Source organism: Hemiscyllium ocellatum, chromosome 10 (assembly GCF_020745735.1).
Source record: "Hemiscyllium ocellatum isolate sHemOce1 chromosome 10, sHemOce1.pat.X.cur, whole genome shotgun sequence".
NCBI classification, from domain to species: Eukaryota; Metazoa; Chordata; class Chondrichthyes; order Orectolobiformes; family Hemiscylliidae; genus Hemiscyllium; species Hemiscyllium ocellatum.
In genome coordinates this window covers 113839772-113859161 of record NC_083410.1, presented here as the reverse complement: position 1 = coordinate 113859161, position 19390 = coordinate 113839772, and the positions used below count along the sequence as shown (strand labels likewise).

Sequence of the window (19390 nt, the reverse complement as noted above, 5' to 3'; positions counted from 1 at the left end):
GAAGGGCCTGTTTCCACACTGTAAGTAATCTAAAGTAATCTAATCTAATCATTAGCAACTGCATAAATGGCATCCTTAACACTTAACTCTTTCAGAAAGTCTTGGATTCCTACCCCTCTGTTGATTGCAGCAAACATACAGTTTAAAAAATAGTCATGATTTGGAGATGCCGGTGTTGGACTGGGGTGTACAAAGTTAAAAATCACACAACACCAGGTTATAGTCCAACAGGGTTTTGTTAAATAGATATTTTTATTGAAAATTCAACATGGTTTTACACGTTTAAAAAAGAAAACTAAACATTGATATACAATTAAATCTTAAATAAATAATAACCAAAATCTATCAAACAGAGGAAAAGAAATACCAAGAGAAAAAAACAAAATTCAACTAACTACTCATCTAACCTACAACTAACCAGAGTGTATGATTAAATCTCTTACATTATTCAAGAGAGAAAAAAAACAACTGACAACACAGAAATTGAGTAGTGAGATACATGCTCGGAATGTGTTCACATCAGATCACAACAAAACCCGTATTCATGTGGGATTCTTCTCCCAAGGGGTCCCGGACCAGCCAGGTTCGCCATCTCAATTAAATAAAAGCCCTTGTTAGGAAAACCGAAATATCTGTACTTGTGTAATTCAAGAAGGATTGCCATATTTTATGGAATAATTTGGTTTTTTGGTGCACTATATTTGTAATGAAGTCGGGGGAATATATTCCATAATTATTCTGTGCCAGTTCGAAGGTCCATGAGGGCCCTCAACCACTCTGTTTACCAAAATATTTTTCCTTGCACAGAAAGACAGAATAGAAAATAATCTCTTCCCTGTCGTAATTTCAAGTGTTCTTTATCCAATAAGTGTGTCTCCTGTAGGAGAGCTTTATCAACCCTTTCTTTCTTGAGATTTGATAATATTTTCTTCCTGTTGACTGGTGAATTACTCCCCTTGACATTCCAGGTGCGCCATTTAATCGACTGATTAACTATAATCACCGGGTAAGCCCGAGACCCCTCGGGACAAGAAACCCTATCCAAAACATCCAGAGTATAGAGCCTATAAAATTCACAAAAATAAAGGCTCTTTAATACACTCAGAGCAACATAATAAAAAACTATTTCTAAATAAAAAAATATAAAACGTATTTAAATGTAGATTTTCCCCCTTGTTCCCAGAGGGCATCATTTCCTTTCCAAAAGCCCATCATATCCTCTCCCAACCAGTGCCCCACCCTTGACCCAGGTGCCCCACGATAGGATGAAGAAAATTCAAATGTACTACAGAAGTAGAGTTAACAGTGAGTACCCTACCCCCACCCACACCAGCACCTGGATATATTTGGTAATGTTAATACCATGTATGAACATATATAACTATAAAATTACAGCCTCAACAAATAATAATTAAATATAGTAATGCAAAATAACAGGGGAAAACAATCCGGCTCCTAAAGACAAAGATAAAATAGGATAAGGTAACCACCACCACGCCCCCCACCCCCACCCACCCACCCCCACCCCTCCACCACCAACCCCCCCACCCCCCCCCCACCCCGCCACTGACATTGACTAGACCACCGGCCTATATATATATTAAAAAAAGGGGGAGAAAATCGCGAAGTGAAGAACAGATAAATAAACCCCTCTCCCCACCCCTCCGGAGATAATATTAAACAGTAAGGTAATAAAAGGGAAAAAAAGGGGGTAAACCAGAGGCAGGACAAAACAACATCAATTAACTCTTACAAATTATCTAAGAGAGTCCAAAAATTCCTTGGCCTTCTCCGGCGATCCGAAGTTGTACATGGACACTTCATGGCTGAGGCGTAGCGTAGCTGGGTAGTGCAAGGAGTACTGAAAGTTTAAGTCCCTTAACGCTTCTTCACTTCGTCAAATGCCTTCCTCTTTCAGACTAAAGCTGGGGAAAAGTCCTGGAATAACATAATCTTGGATTCTTTATAAAGCATGGCTTGGGGATCTTTCCCAAGATTTCTGGAAGCTTTCAAGAGCATCTGCCTCTCCTCATAGCTCTGCAGCTTGAACCAGCTCGGGCAAGGGAGCTGGTTCGAGCCAGGCCCACACACTGCAACCCGGTAGGCCCATTCCACCCTTACCTGGACTGATCCAGCCTCCAGATTTAACAGCTGTGGAAGCCACTGCTCGAGAAACGCTGTAAGCTGGCCTTCTTCTTTCCATTCGGGAACGCCCAGCAAACAAATATTTTTTTGATGACCTTGATTCTCGAGGTCGTCGATGTGATTCTCTAAGGTCCGGACTTGCTGTTCGAGAGTCCGGACCCAATCCACGGCCGATTCTGCAATAGCCCTGGAGGTCGCAGCCTTTAGCTCCGCCCCTCCAACTCAGCGCTCGATTTCCTTGATGTCTCGGTCATGCTCTTGTAACGCGGCTGAGAGTGAACCCCATCTGCTCCTGGATTCTTCGATGAAGGCGCGATCTTCGCGTCAAGGTTATTTCCACGAGGCTCGCCACTGTAGGTAAGTCCCCGGGGGGCGGCTGCGGACACCTCAGCTGCAGCTGGAGAGGGTGGGGGAGGGGTTCCTGACTGCTGAGAACTGTGGGCTCCCTTCCCTTTAGTCATTTTTACAGGAGATTAGATTGTTTAAATTCAGTACTGAGCAACTAATTACATTAAGTAAAAACTATTTTAAATGATTTGGTGAGTGTGGTAGAGGCAGGTGACCCACTTTGCCCAAGTCTTGGGAGGAGCGCTATAGACTCAGATTTGCTGGGTCGCCGCCATCTTGGATCTCCTCCATCCAACAGGTTTAATTGGAAACATTAGCTTTTAGAGCGCTGCTCCTTTATCAGGTGGTTGTGGAGGACACAATTGTAAAACACAGAATTTATAGCAAAAGTTTACAGTGTGATGTAACTGAAATTATACATTGAAAAATACCTTGACTGTTTAAGTCTCTCATCTGTTAGAATGACCATGTTAGTTTCACTCCTTTCATGTGTAACTCACAAAACCTTTTTAAAAAGTTACATTCTCAGGTTAAGTGTAACAAATGGTGTCAGCCCAGATATATGTTGAAGGTGTTAGCCCCTGTGTGCTGTTGTCTGTGCCATAATGTTTAGACTGATTCTAATGTAAAAAATGAGTTAACAGAGTCTTACATGGATTTATGCAGTTTTTGAGAAAAGTACAATGTAACTCTGCAAGTACAAATTCACCCCACAAACGTATATGTGTATGTGTGCATGTAGGTTTGTGTATGTGTGTGTGTGTGTGTCTGGGGTTTGGGGGTTGTGAATGTCTGTGAAAGAGAGGGTATATGTGTGTGAGTGTAAAGGGGTCTAAGTCTGTGAGAGGGTGCATGTGGGGTGAATTTGTACTTGCAGAGTTAGATTGTACTTTTCTCAAAACCTGCACAAATCCATGTAAGACTCTGTTAACTCATTTTTTAGATTAGAATCAGTCTGAACATTACAGCACAGACAACAGCACACAGGGGGCTAACACCTTCAACAAGAAGTTTGGCAAGGGGATGTGAGGAGCAGATGTCCAGGAGCAATAAAATTTTACAGTTATCTTCCAGTCCAGCTTGCCTGCAAAGAGCTTGTGCCGCTGGTAAGAAGTGATTACTAAACCAGTCGAGAAACATTTCTCTGGTTACCCATGCTTTCTTGTTTGCATAATAATGCACAGGTAAATTATGTACACCTTCAGACATCTCGGATGTTTGCTCTTCCCAATCACTGCCAACTTCACCTTGTGTGTGTCTGCAGCACACCCAAAAATAGTTAACCTGTCCTTAGTATCCTTAAAAACTGTTGGTGCTCTCTCACCAGCTGTTATTCAGCAGAAGACTTTTCACCACAGATTTTCAGATATTTTACACCAATATACTTCTTAAATTTCTGCAGCCAACCTTCTGCATATTGGCACTCACCTTAAATGTTCAGTTCTTTAAGGTATCTTGTAGCTTGTTTCATGACCAATAAACCAGTCAGTGGCATATGTTCACTTCTTCATTGTCGAATGCACTGTGTTGAACACACAGTTAAGATCTTCAGTTTTTGTCCTATGCAGTGTTTTCCTATTTTTCATTAGTTTATCATCATCACTGTTACCATACAACTTCAGTAACTTGTCTTTCTGTTTTTTTCAATCATATACAATGATAGTTCCAACATCATATTCTTCAGTAAGATGCCGCACAGACACACCACGATCAAGCTTTTGTAATAACTCCACTTTCTGAATTATTGATATCGTCAGATACTTCCTTTTCTTTTTATTATTGTTACGCGTAGGTGTATCTGCAGCTCTTTTTGGCATTTTCACAGTGAAGTTACATAGTGAAAAAAATACATAATTGACACCTGCCAGAGTTGGGCCAAACCGCCACATGGGTCAAGTGGGTGTCGACTTCGCACGCCAAATAAGCCTTGTTATGCAGACATGACTGATGCTTCATACTTCACGAGAAAAACTTGGGATTTCAGAGCTTTTCGGATTTCAGAACTTCAGGAAAAGGATTGTCTACATGTACTAAGCCTCTGCTAATAACAATAAAATAGTGTTGAGAAGAAGGGAGAGAGTTAGGGAGCACAGTTTAACACTTTGAGGGTCACCAAAACTTTTTAGTCAAACCAGAGCCTGTGAAATGTTAATGCAGAGAATTGGGCACTGAGTTTTGGTTGCTTGTCACACAATACAATTACATTGAATGTTCCAAACTCTCCAATTGTAGCTTTAATTACTTGGCTACAAGGTTATACAAAATTCAGGCCTAAAGTGATAAAAACAGGTCTTAAAAGAAATTGACAAGATGGAGAGAATAACAAAATAAATATTAATGAGTGAAGATGTATTTTACGTTGAAACAGTACTTAGCAAAAGTCCAATTTTTGATAGTCAGCTCAGCTATGGGAATGGTGAAGCTCAAAGAGTAATTCCCTTATGGAAAACTCTGGATAAATAGCCTGCCTGCTGTAAATTAATTAAAATGCTGGATGCTGAAATCTGAAACCCAAAAGAGAAAATGCTGGAAAGTCTCAGTAGGTCTGGCAGCATCTATAAGGAGAGCAAAGAGCTGACGTTTCGAGTCTAACTGACCTTTTGTCAAAGCTTTGATAAAGGGTCAGTTAGACTCAAAACGTCAGCTCTTTGCTCTCCTTACAGGTGGTAAGTTAATTAAACTTTGTCCAATTCTTGTTGAATTGGTGACAGATCAGGATAATGGCAGAAGGGACTGGAGAATTAGACACAACAAGTCATGGTGCTTTATATGCAGGCCTGCAAGAAAGTAAGAACAGAAAACTTTGAAGAAAAAGTGAAGGCTATTACAGTGAGAACAATCTGCTTCTGACTAATGCTTCATTGCTGGTCTGTTACAAGTTACAAACACTAGAGGAGAGCAACGTTGGCAGCTGAATGGCCTGCTATTGCTCCCTGTCCACGGCCAATTACAGGAAGGCACTTGAACTATTTCCTGAGGAGATATATAAATCCCTGCCTGGAGTTAGCGTGGGAGAATTCCTATGGAAATTCAAATCAAGACTGGTCTCTGTAACAGTTTATTGGCAATCACTGGTGTACAATGTGAATTGCCTGTTTTAACTTCTATCAGCAGAAGATTGGCTGTGCTGAGTTCCACTTCTACTGCTGTTGCCCTGCACCACACATCCATTGCCAGAAAGCAAATGAGCTCCACTCAGGGCGGATGACAACATTGGGTACTGAGGGAAGGATAATAATAAAATTGACAAAACATTCCAATATTTCCCATATTCAGCTGTTTGAGGTCTAGATATACGGAGCTATTCTTTGAAAAACAGAGCATCAATGAGAAGGATACAATGATACATGTTTCCCAAAGTGCCCCAATCAGACAGAGAGAATCCACAGTGAATACCCTGAAGCAAACAGGGGCAACGTGGGAGGGAGTGATGGTGATATGTGAGAGTGACAGTTACAACAATATTCTCAATGACAGGCAGTCTCTACAAACAGGTCATTTCATGGGAAGCAGCGAGATCATTTAAAGGTGAGGAAATGAAATAACTCCCAGGCTTTGGGAAGACCCCAATTTAAAGAAGCAGTTAGTCTCCAGCTGGTCTAAAGCAGAAATAAAATGATAATCTTTTGGAGCAGGTGAGTTGAAAACTTGGAGCAGATGAAAGTCAAACTGGGCAAGTGTGAGCTCAACATATTTGGACCTGAGGAAGACTAGCTCCACAAATCAGAGAGCGGCTGAGAGTCATCGCAGTGGAATTCTGGGAGACATTGCCACTGTCATCATGTCTGTACAGCAGGACAGAGGGAACCTCGTGTAAGGTGTGGTTAAACCTGAAATGCTACATTGATGTTTTCAACCCTGTGTCCTCCTGTGACCAAGATCCACTGATGTCAAGCCAGTGTTCTTCTCTGACCACTGCCTCCTGCTGGCTGACTGTCACCTACAGGATGAACAGCGGGCTGGGAAGGGAACGTGGAAACTGAACACCAAGCTGTTGACTCTGGGAAACATTGATGAGCTCAAGAGTGATTACGCAGGTTGGAGAACCGTGAAGCCTTTCTTTGAGTCCCCAGCGTACTGGTGGGAAACAGTAAAAGGGAACATTAAGAGGTTCTCCATCCTCAAAGGTATTCAGGAGGCGAGAGAGAGGCGGGGAAAACTGTCCCAACTCCAGGAAAGTATGCAGAACCTGCTCCTGCTGCAGATGATGGGGGTCAATGTCACGGAGGACCTCAAGGAGGTGAAGGGCCAGCAAGCCTCGCTCTTTGCTGTGGAGGCCTCCAAGATAATCTTCCGGTCCAGGGTCCACTCTGTGGAGCTGGTCGAGATGTGCTCACGTTTCTTCTTCCAGAAGGTGCACAAAGAGAGCTCTGTGCTCAGCAGCCTGAAGGAAGAAGATGGCTCAATAACGTCATCTCAGGCTGACATCATGAGGATCAGTAAATCCTTCTATGCCAGTCTGTATGACTCAAAGCCAACCGACAGCGCAGCCTCCCAGTTGTCCCTGTCCTCTATCACGGAGGTCTTAGACGACAGAACACAGGAGAGGCTGGACCAGCCGCTATCTCTGGATGAGCTGACCAAGGCCCTCGAGTCCTTCAAAAAGAATAAAACACCTGGAAGCAACGGCTTACTGGTTGAGCTCTATGATGCTCTGTGGGACTTGATGGGCCAGGACCTGCTGGAGGTGTATGTCAGTATGCTTCTGGCAGGTACCATGAGTGAATCCATGAGGAAAGGCATCGTCACCCTCATCTACAAGTGGAAGGGGGAGAGGAAGGAAATCAGAAACTGGAGACCCAACCTCACTACTGAATGCGGATTACAAAATCTTGTCAAAGGTCATCGCTAACAGGGTCAGGTCTGCTCTGGGATTAGTGATCCACCATGACCAAACCTGTGCTGTACCGGGCAGGAAGATCATTGAGAGTCTCGCACTCCTCAGGGATACGATCACTTACGTGCAGGACAGGGGGTTGGACCCCTGCCTCATCAGCCTGGACCAGGAGAAAGCCTTTGACAGGATATCACATACGTATATGAGAGATGTTCTCTCCAAAATGGGCTTTGGGGAGGGAATCTGTAATTGGATCAGACTGCTCTACACCAATATTGTCAGTGGAGTCTCAATCAATGGGTGGGAATCAGATAGCTTCCCAGTCAGATCTGGAGCCAGGCAGGGCTGCCCTCTCTCTCCTGCCTTGTTTTGGTGCTGCTTGGAGCCATTTGCCGAGTCCATCAGGAAGGATGCGAGCCTGAGAGGGGTGACTATTCCTGGCAGCGGGGGCCTGCAGGTTAAGGCCTCCCTGTACATGGATGGCGTCGCCGTTTTCAGCTCGGATCCGCTGTCCGTGCACAGACTCATGTGCATTTGTGACCAGTTCGAATGGGCCTCGGGGGCCAAGGTAAACCGAGGCAAGAGCGAGGCCATGCTCTTTGGGAACTGGGCTGACCAATCCTCAATCCCCTTCACCGTCAGGACCGACCACCTGAAGGTGCTGAGTATTTGCTTCGGGGGTGCTGGAGCATGTGCCAAGTCTTGGGAGGAGCGTATCAGGAAAGTGAGACAGAAACTAGGCAGATGGAAGCTATGGTCGCTCTCCATCGTGGGAAAAAACCTGGTCATCAGGTGTGAGGCACTGCCATTGCTGTTATATATGGCACAGGTCTGGCCTATTCCCAGAACCTGTGCTGTCACAGTCATCCGGGCCATCTTCCATTTTATATGGAGATCAAAGATGGACCGGGTCCGAAGGGACTCGATGTATAAAGATCTGGGCAACAAAACACACCCAATGCCACCCTCACCCTGATGGTCACCTTTGTGTGTGGCTGCATCAAGCTGTGCATGGATCCCTGGCACACAAACACCAAGTGTCACTACGTACTGAGGTTCTACCTGTTCCCGGTGTTGCGAAGGATGGGCCTGGCCTCACTGCCGCGGAACACTCCAAGTAGTTGGACTGTTCCATATCACTTGTCCTTCATGGAGAAGTTTATGAAGAAAAACATTTTTGACCACAAGTCCATCAGGAGGTGGTCAGCACGTAGTGTCTTTGAGACCCTTTAGGAAAAGGAGAGGGTGGATCCCAACGAGCGGTTCCCTGAACAGACTGTCAAAGCCATTTGGCAGAATGCTTCATTGCTAGAATTTTCCAACAAGCACCAAGACATGGCCTGGCTGGTGGTGAGAAGGGTTCTGCCTGTGAGATCCTTTCTGCACGCCCGGACTCTCTGCTGCACCGCGCGCTGCCCTCGAAGCGGCTGCGGGGGGGACGAGACTGTCTCACACCTCCTTCTGGAATGTGCCTACACAGAGGAAGTCTGGAGAGGAATGCAGTGGTGTTTGTCGAGGTTCGTCCCAAGCAGCTCCGTGATGCAGGACTCCATGCTCTACGGTCTGTTCCCTGGGACGCACACTAAGACGAACATCAACTGTGACTAGAGGATCATCAACTCAGTGAAAGATGCTCTTTGGTCTGTCCGAAACCTGTTGATCTTCCAGCTGAAGGAGCTGACCCTGACTGAGTGTTGCGGACAGGCACATTCCAAAGTTCAGGACTATGTGTTGAGGGACGTACTGAAGCTTGGGGCAGCTGCCGCCAAGGGGGTGGGGAAAGACCATCGTGTAATGTCTGCCTGCCAAAAAAGAACAGGGGGCCCATGCAGTAAGTGGGCTCCGCTGAAGCCTCAGCTAAATACATGGTTGGTAACTGTACAGATCTGTATATACGAATGATTAATTCCGATCTCTGTATGTAAAGAAATGAAATGTATATGTACGTATGGCACCACCAATTGTATAGATCATCAAAATATGTTATGAATAAAGTATATTTTTGAAGTTATGATGTGAAGATGATGACTGGTAAGATCAAGGTGGACAAGGGAGCAGCCAATAAGAGACTGGACCAGTGTTAGAGTGGACATGCTGAGGCCTTTGGTGGAGAGGATTTGCATCAGGAGGCTGGGTAAAGGCTCTCGCACTCTCTTTCTGTCTAGACTGAAAGCAGTAGGGTTGGCAGTTGGGGGTGTGGGAGATCAGGGTGACTTCCGGTGACTACACCTGTGAGAGGTACACCTGTCTGCAGCTCTTGACAGACTACAGGGAACTGGAACTGGAGCTGGATTCACTCAGGATAATCCGAGCTGCAGAGAATATTATTGATAAGAGCTAGAGTCAAGTGATCACTTTTAAGATGCACAATGCAGGTTGCTGAGTAACCACCAGAAGAGGTAATGCGGGAAGGCAGCTAGTGCAGGGTTCCTCTGTGGCCATTCCCCTCAATAACAGGTGTCCCACTTTGGATACATTGTGGGAGGGATGACCTTTCAGGGGCTAGGAGGAGCAGTTGGTGGTGGTGTGGGGTGACCTCTCAAACACGAGCAGGAGCAGTCAGTGTTGGGGTGGTGATCTTTCAGGGGCTTGCAGTTGAGGGGGTGACATTTCAGGGGTGAGCAGTCAGGGGCAGGGGGGGTGACCTTTCAGGGGTGAGCATCAGCAATCAGGTCAGTGCCACTGTGATCAGCTCTGAGGCTCAGAGGGAAAGGGTACAGTCAGACAGGGTGAAACTGGTAGGAGACTCAGTCAAGAGGGGACCAACAGGAAATTCTGTGGCCACAGCAGAGACACCAGGATGGCGTTGTCTCCCAGGTGCCAGGATCAAGGATGTCTCTCAGGGGTTGCAGAACATTTCTGAAGAGGGAGGGTGATCATTGGTGGTCAGAGGTCATTGTGCACATGGCTACAATTGACATAGGTGGACAAAGGGATGTGGTCCTGTGAAATGAGTATAAGGAGTTAGGTAAGAAATTAAAAAGAAAGACCTCAAAGGTAGTGATCTCTGGGATTACTCCCAGTGTCATGCGCCGATGAGGAGAGAAATAGAAAGATAGGCCAGGTGAATGTGTGGCTGAGGAGCTGGTGTACGGGACAGAGTTTCCAGTTCTTGGATCATTGGGATCTCTTCTGGGGATAGGGGTGACCTGTGCAAGAGGAAGACCAACATCCTTGTGGGTAGATTTGCTCGTGTTACCGGGGAGGGTTTAAACTAGTTTGGCAGAGGGTTGGAACTCTGAATAAGAGAGGGACCATTGACCTGTCAGGGGAAAATACATCAGCCATCGAGAACGAGTTTACTATTCAGGATATTCAGGGGCACAGTCAAGAGAGGGAAAAGACTTCTAGTTTAAAGTGCATTCATTTCAATGCACGAGACCTGACTGGTAAGACAGATGGGCTCAGAGCATGGATTGGCTCTGGGAATGGGATATTATAGCCACAACAGAAACATGGCTGAGAGAAGGGCAGGACTGGCTGCCCAATGTTTCAGGATACAGAAGCTACAGGCGGGTCAGAAGGACAAGTAAGTGAGGAGGGAGAGTTGCCTTTTTAATAAGGGAGGATATAACAACAGTGCTTAAAGAGGATGTTCTTAAGGGGTCATCAAATAAGGACATATGGTTAGAACTTAGAAACACAAAGGAGATGGTCACTTTGTCGGGACTGTACTATAGACCCCCAAATAGTCAGTGTGTATTAGAGGAGCAGATATGCAGAGTGATTGCAGATACCTATAGGAATAATGTAGTAGTATTAGTAGAAGATACTAACCTCCTTTGTATTGACTGGGCCACTCAGAGTGAAAAAGGTTTGGATGGGATGGAATTTGTCAAATGTGTCCAAGAAAGTTTCCTAAATCAATATGTAGAGGGTCCTATTTGGGAGGGTGCAACATTGGACCTCCTTTTAGGAAACAAGGTTGGGCAAGTGACTGAAGTGTTCGTCAGAGAGCACTTTGGGTCCAGTAGCCATAGCTCTCTTAGTTTTAACATAGTTGTGGAAAAAGGTAGGAGAGGTCCACAAATTGAGGTGCTAAAATGGAGCAGGGTCAATTTTGGGGCCATTAGGCAGGATCTGGCAGAGGTCAATTGAGTCTGTTAGAAGGAAAAGGAATGGCTGGTAAATGGGTGGCTTTTAAAAGTGTGATATCAAGAATCCAAGACCAATATGTCCCTGTTCGGGTGAAGGAAAAAGCTGGTAGGTTTAGGGATCCTTGGCTGATGAGGGATATTGAGGCTCTGGTCAGGAAAATGAAGAAAGCAGACATTGGGTTTAAGCTATCGGGCTCAAGGGAATCTCTAGGGGACTATAAAAAGTGTAGGAGCACACTTTGAAGATGGAAATCAGAATAGCAAAAAGAGGGTATGAGATTAATCTGGCAGATAAGGTTAAAGGTAATCCCGAGAGGTTCTACAGCTATATTAAGGGCAAAAGGGTGCTAGAGGGAGAATAGGTCCCCTTAAAGATCAGCATGGTCATCATGTGTGGAGCCACAGGAGATGGGGAAGATTTTTAATGAATATTTCTCCTCAGCGTTTACTGAGGAAAGAATCATGGATGTGAAGGAAGTAAGGGAACCAAGTGAGGATGTTTTGGACTGCATACACATTACCAGGAGAGGAGATGTTTGCAGCCTTAAAGCACATTAAGGTGAATAAATCCCCTGGGCTGATCAAGTCCATCTTTGGACATTGTGGAAGGCTAGGGAAGAAATTGCAGAGGCCCTGGTAGAGATTTTTGCTTCATCTTTAGATACTGATGAAGTTCCAGAAGACTGGAGGGTGGCTAATGTAGTTCCTTTGTTTAAGAAAGGTAGCAAAGCCAAACCAGGAAACCACAGGCCAGTGAGCCTAACGTCAAAGGTAGGCAAGTTGCTGGAGAGGATACTGAGGGACAGGATCAACCAACATTTCAACATAGAACATAGAACAGTACAGCAGAGTACAGGCCTTCAGCCTTTGATATTGTGCCAGCCTTTTATCCTACTCTAAGATCAGACTAACCTATATACTCTTCATTGTACTATCTTCCTTGTGCCAGTCCAAGAGTCACTTAAATATCGTTAAAGTATCTGACTCTACTAACACTGCTGGCAGTGCATTCCACGCACCAACCACTTTTTGTCTAAAGAGCCTACCTTTGACAGGTCTGATTAGGGATAGCCAGCATGGATTTGTGCACAGGAAGTCGTGTCTGACAAACCTTTTAGAGTTTTTTGAAGAGCTAACCAAGAGGATAGATGAGGGTAGGGAGATGGATGTTGTCTATGTGTACTTTAGTAAGGCCTTTGACAAGGTCCCACATGGCAGACTAGTCATGAAAATTAGGTCACATGGGATCTAGGGAGTGCTAGGTAATTGGATTCAAAATTGGCTCAATGGCTGGAAGCAGAGGGTGATGGTTGAAGGTTGTTTCTCAGACTGGAGGCCTGCGACTAGTGGTGTGCCACAGGGGCTGCTGCTGCGATCTTTGTTATTTGTTATTTACATAAATGGTCTGGATGTGAATGTACAAGGCATGATTAGTAAGTTTCCAGATGATACAAAATGAGGAGGTATCGTTGATAGTGAGGAAGGTTATAAACATTACAGAGGGATCTTGATCAGATGGGGAAATGAGCTGAGGATTGGCAAATGCAATTTAGTACAGATAAGCCTGAGATGTTGCACTTTAGAAAGTCAAACCAAGGTAGGACCTGTACAATAAATGTTAAGGTCCTGAGGAGTGTTGTGGAACAAAGGGACCTACATAGTTCATTGAAAGCGGCATCAAAGGTAGACTGAGTGGTGAAGAAGGCATTTAGCATGCTGGCCTTCATTACTCGAGGCATTGAGTACAGGAGTTGGAACGTTATATTACAGGTGTATAAGTCGTTGGTGAGGCTGCACTTGGAGTATTGTGAACAGTTTTAGTCATCATTTAATAGGAAAGTCATAGTTAAATTGGAAAGAGTGCAAAGAAGATTTACGAGTTGCCAGGACTAGTAGATCTGAGTTACAGGGAGTAGTTGGCCAGGAAAGGACTTTATTCCTTGAAATGTAGGAGAATGAGGAGTGGCCTTATTGAGGTGCATAAAATCAATAGGGGCATAGATAGGATGAATGCAGAAAGTCTTATTCCCAGGGATGGCAAATTGAAAACTAGAGGGAATAGGTTTAAGGTGAGAGGGGAAAGATTTAAGAAGGACCTGAGGGACAACTTCTTCAAGCAAAGTGTTGTGCAAATATGGATTGGGCTGCCAGAGAAAGTGAGGTGCTGGAAAAACACAGGAGGTCAGGCAGCTTCCAAGGAGCAGGAGAATTGACATAGAACATAGAACATTACAGCGCAGTACAGGCCCTTCGGCCCTCGATGTTGCACCAACCTGTCATACCAATCTGAAGCCTATCTAACCTACACTATTCCATGTACGTCCATATGCTTGTCCAATGACAACTTAAATGTACTTAAAGTTGGCGAATCTACTACCGTTGCAGGCAAAGCATTGCATACCCTTACTACTCTCTGAGTGACATTTCAGTTAAGGATGCTGCCTGACCTGCTGTGCTTTTTCAGCACCACACTCTTGACTCTAATCTCCAGCATCTGCAGAAATCACTTTTGCCTGCCAGAGAAAGTGGTCGAGGCAGGTTCAATAACAATATTTTTAAAAAAAATTTGTATAGGTACATGAATGGGAAGGATTTAGAGGGATATGGACAAATGCTGGCAATTGGAATGAACTGAGTGGTCAGCATGGATCAGTTTGGGCCACACTGTATTACTCTATGACTCTAAAATGGGATTATTATAAGATTTGATACTATGGAGCAGCAGGGGTTTCAACCTTTGACTGCAGGCATCACTTACAGCAGCAAAGAGTAATTTCCCAAGAAAAATTAATGGAAATTAATTTGTGGAGAATTTTAATCAGACCACATCTGGAGGACCATGTCTAGTTCTAAGCAGTACACTACAGAGAGGAAATGTTCAAACTGAAATTGATAATTTTTGTTGGGTTTAGAGAACAGTAGATAAAAATCAAAGGCTAGTAAATAGAATTAAGATAGAGATAAGCCAGTATTCAGGAATACAGAAACAAGAAAAGGTCATTCAGCTCCTTGAGTCTGCTCAGCCATTGGCTCATCTTTATTGCAGTTCCCTGATATGGAACATAGAACATAGAACATTGAACACAGAACGTTACAGCACAGTACAGGCCCTTTGGCCCTCAATTTTGTGCCGACCCATGAAATTAACCTGATGCCCATCTAACCTACATTCCATTATTATTCAAATGGATGTCCAATGTCCATTTAAATGCCCTTAATGTTGGCGAGTCTACTACTGTTGCAGGCAGGCCATTCCACATCCCTTTTACTCTCTATGTAAAAAGAATACCCCTTATATCACCCCTCAATTTTAAAGTTATGTCCCCTCATATTAGCCTTCACGATCTGAGGAAAAAGGCTCTCATTGTCCACCCTATCTAACCCTCTGATTATCTTATGCATCTCAATTAAGTCACTTCTCAACCTTCTTCTCTCCCAACAAAAACAGCCTCAGTTCCCTCAGCCTTTCCTCATAAGACCTCCTGTCCATACCAGGTAACATCCTAGTAAATCTCCTCTGAACCCTTTCTAAAGCTTCCACATCCTTCTTATAATGTGGTGGCCAGAACTGCACGCAATGGCTGAGCAGACTCTAGGAGTTGAATGACCTTTTCTTGTTTCTGTTTTGTACAGCTGAAACATAACCTTGTGGCTCTGAAACTCAATCTCCATACCAATAAATGGTAACACACCATATGCCTTCTTAACAACCCTAATAACTTGGTTGGCAAATTTCAGGAATTTATGCACCTCGACACCGAGATCTACACTGCCAAGAACCTTACCATTAGCCCAGTACTCTGCGTTCCTGTCATTTCTTCCTAAGTGAACTACCTCACTCTTTTCCACATTAAACTCAATTTGCCACTTCTCAGCCCAACTCTGCATCTTATCTATGTCCCGCAGTAACCCACAACATCCTTCAGCATTATCCGCAACTCCACCGACCTTAATGTCATCCGCAAATTTACTAACCCATCCTTCTATGCCCACATCCAAATCATTTGTAAAAATGACAAACAGCAGTGATCCCAAACATCCTTGTGGCATTCACATCAGCTGCTTTACCTTCATCCACCTCTTTTGTCACTTCTGGAAGAACTCAATAAGGTTAGTTAGGCACAACCTACCCTACACAAAACCGTGTTGACTATCCTAATCAAATTATTCCTTTCTAGATGATTATAAATCCTATCTCTTATAACCTTTTCCAACACTTTACCCACAACTGAAGTAAGGCTCACTGATCTATAATTACCAGGGTTGTCTCTACTCCCCTTCTTGAACAAGAGAACAACATTTGCTATCCTCCAGTCTTCTGACACTATTCCTGTCAACAATAATGACGTAAAGATCAAAACCAAAGGCTTTGCAATCTCCTCCCTAGTTTCCCAGAGAATCCGAGGATAAATCCCATCAAGCCCAGGGATTTTATCTATTTTCAGATCTTCAAAAATTTTTAAAAACTCCCCTTTGTCAACCGCAATCCCACCTAATCTATATCTTCATATTCTCACTAACTAACATTGCCCTTTTCCAATGAGAATACCGACGGAAATTAATCATTAAGTGCTCCCCCGTGTCCTCAGATTCCACGCACAACTTCCCACTACTTTCTTTGATTGGCCCTAATCTTACTCTAGTCATTCTTTTATTCTTGAAATATATGCAGAAGGCCTTAGGGTTTTCCTTGATCCTATCTGCCAACAAATTCTCACGTCCCCTCCTGGCTCTTCTTAGTCCTCTTTTTAGATCTTTCCTGGCTAACTTATAACTCTCAAGCCCCTAAATGAGCCTTCACACCTCACCCTCATATAAGCCTTCTTCTTCCTCTTGACAACAGCGTCAACTTCTTTAGTAAACCATGGCTCCCTCTCTCGATAACTACCTCTCTGCCTGATACATATATATTTATCAAGGACCTGCAGTAGCTGTTCCTTGAATAAGCTCAACATTTCAAGTGTGTCCATTCCCTGCAGTTTCCTTCCCCATCCTATGCATCCTAAATCTTGCCTAATTGCATCATTATTGCCTTTCCTCCAGTTATACCTCTTTCCTTGCAGTATACAACTATGTAAAAAGGTAAAAGCAAGGACTGCAGATGCTGGAAACCAGATTCTCGATTAGAGTGGTGCTGGAAAAGCACAGCAGTTCAGGCAGTATCCAAGGAGCAGGAAAATTGACGTTTCGGGCAAAAGCCCTTCATCAGGAATAGAGGGTAGAGTATATACCTTTCCCTGCACATTGCTATTGTAAACGTTACCAAATTGTGGCTGCAAATGTGTTGCTGGTCAAAGCACAGCAGGCCAGGCAGCATCTCAGGAATAGAGAATTCGACGTTTCGAGCATAAGCCCTTCATCAGGAATAAGGACAGTGTGCCAAGCAGGCTAAGATAAAAGGTAGGGAGGAGGGGCTTGGGGGAGGGGCGATGGAGGTGGGATAGGTGGAAGGAGGTCAAGGTGAGGGTGATAGGCCGGAGTGGGGTGGGGGCGGAGAGGTCAGGAAGAGGATTGCAGGTTAGGAAGTGCTCACCTACTTCCAGATCTAACAACTGGCCCAGTTCATTCCCCAGGAACAAATCCAATATGGCATCACCTCTTGTTGGCCTGTCTACCTACTGTGTCAGAAAACCCTCCTGCACACATTGAACAAAAACTGGCCCATCTAAACCACTTGAACTATAGTATTCCCAGTCAATATTGGGGAAATTAATCTGTTAAGCTGGAAGCAATATCTGTTACAAAGCATCATAAAATATTTTTATTGTTTGAGAACTTATGTCTGCTAGTGAAGGAAAAGTGGACTTTACTTATTCAATTCTATAAACAGGTCAAAAAGTCATTTTGGCAGGGAAGCGGAGTGATGGTGCTGCTCTCAGCAATCTCAGGCACTCAGGGTCAGGGAGAAGTCCTGAGATACTGACACATCAGTGAGAAGAAAGCTCCAGAAGCAGAAGGCTGTGGAGATCTCTTACAAGGAGGGCATCACATAAGGTCATTGAAGTCACAAGGTTATAGAACCCATGTTAAGGAAAAGTGAGATGAGTTAGCAGTGTTTTAAAAGCCTCAGGAAAGACATTAGCTGAAGAAAATAACATCAAATGTACTGTACAGAAATGTCCCAAAACAAACCAATTATAGCTGTGCCAGCCAGGTGAAACCTTTAATGTGAAGATAGGGGTCACTCTACACTGAGTGCCTGTAAGATTATTTGTAGGGTAAAAGGGAGAAATCTTTTTTTTTGATGTTGTAATAAGATTAAACTGCAAGATAAAGGAGCAGAAGCAGGCCATGTGACCCATCAAGTTTATTCTGCCATTCAATGAGATCAAAACTGATCAGACAATCTTCAAATCCATTTTCTTGTTTTCCCTGCAAAGTGCTTGATTCCCTTACTGATTAAAAATCTGCCTTAAATATACTTGATGACTCAGCCTTGGCAGCCCTCTGCAGTAAAGAATTTCACAGATTCATTATCCTCTGAGATAAGAAAGTCCTCACCTGTGTCTCAATAAGGCAACTTATTCTGAGATAATGCCCTCTGGTCCTAGGCTCTCCCATTCCTGATGAAGGGTTTTTGCCAGAAACATCGATTCTCCTGCCCTGCAGATGCTGCCTGACCTGCTATGCTTTTCCAGCATTACAGTTTTTGACTCTGATCTCTAGCATTTGAAGTCCTCACTTCCTCCTCGTTGTCGTAACCTTACTGCGAAGCCTCTCCCATAAGGGGAACCAACCTGTTCACATCTAAAACAAAATTAGAAATTGCTGGACAAGCTCAATAGATCTGGCAGCATCTGTGGAGAGAAAGCAGTTTAACATTTTGGGTCCAGTTACTCTTCTTCAGAACAACTAACCTGATTTCTCTCCACAAAACGCTGGCAGACTTGTCCACATCTATCCTGTCAAGCCCCCTAAGAAGCTTATATTTTTCAGTAGTGTCACCTTTCATTCTTCAAAACTCCATTGAGTCCAGGTCCAGCCGACTCAACTTTTCATCATTAGAAAATCTTTCCATGCCTGGGATCAACTTTGTGAACCTTCTAAGGACTGCCTCCAATTCTGTTTTTTTTCCCGAAGGTGTCCAAAACTCTTTGCTGTGTTCTAGGTGTGGTCTAAATCATGGCTTGTTTAATTTTAGCAAGACGTCCCAGGACATTTATTTAAATGATATTCAGCTCTTTTATTCTTCCTGTCAAAGTGTATGACCCCACATTATAATCCATCCGCCAGGTTTTTGTCCACTCACATAACCTTCTAATCCCCCTGTAGACTGTTGTCGAAATGCTGCAGAACGCCAGGATCAACAGAAGAGTTCAACAAATCTGAGCAGGGCTTTGTGCACAGTATGTAATGGATAGTCACCTCATCAACACAGCCTGGTGTACCTGAAACCTGAGGTCACCAAATGGCTGCTGTGATCTCGGAAATAATCTGCAACAAAGACTGGACTTGAGTCTAGTTATATCCACATCCCCGGATTCGTTATTTTAAAAGGGCAGAAATAAATGCTGATGTGTGAAAAACAAGAGGTGAAACTGCAGGATAATTTGGTTAATAAATCAATGCAACATTACTCACAGATCCTTGTAGCTTGAGGGGTGCAATATGTCAACAGGTTGGAGGGAAACAGCTGGAGGATCCTCACACACTGAAGTGCAATTTCTCCATTTCCAAGCAGTCCTAACGCCCTGAGCCACAGATTCCACCTTCCGTCGGTGTCTGCAGCATTTACAGTACTGATTCACACCCTGACGTAAACAGCTCTGTTCCCTCACCCTGGGCTCTAGGAGGAGCGAGGCACATGGAATCCCCTGGAGCAGGTAATGAGACTGGGATTCACAAAGGTGCTCAGTAAATTCTGTCTGGATTGTGAAGGGGGCGGATTTGGACAAGATGGGAATGTTCTCACAAGCACAAACAAACCACTCACACAATGGAGTTAGTTTCAAATGGCATTTTG

At 44.1% G+C, this 19390-nt stretch overlaps 1 protein-coding gene across 4 annotated transcripts in view; it reads right to left on the bottom strand.

The window, feature by feature from the left end:
* The window catches only part of stx11a (syntaxin 11a), a 32022-nt gene extending 12768 nt beyond the window's left edge, over positions 1 to 19254 (bottom strand). For 3 of the 4 annotated variants that reach the window (XR_009645139.1, XR_009645140.1, XM_060831893.1), the window contains exon 1: positions 19009 to 19254. The gene's annotated coding sequence lies outside the window, so the exon portion shown is untranslated. Of the gene's footprint in view, positions 1 to 3921; positions 4016 to 19008 lie in introns of all 4 variants that reach the window. The other variant, XM_060831894.1, reaches the window with a different exon arrangement.
* Positions 19255 to 19390: the final 136 nt, after the last annotated feature.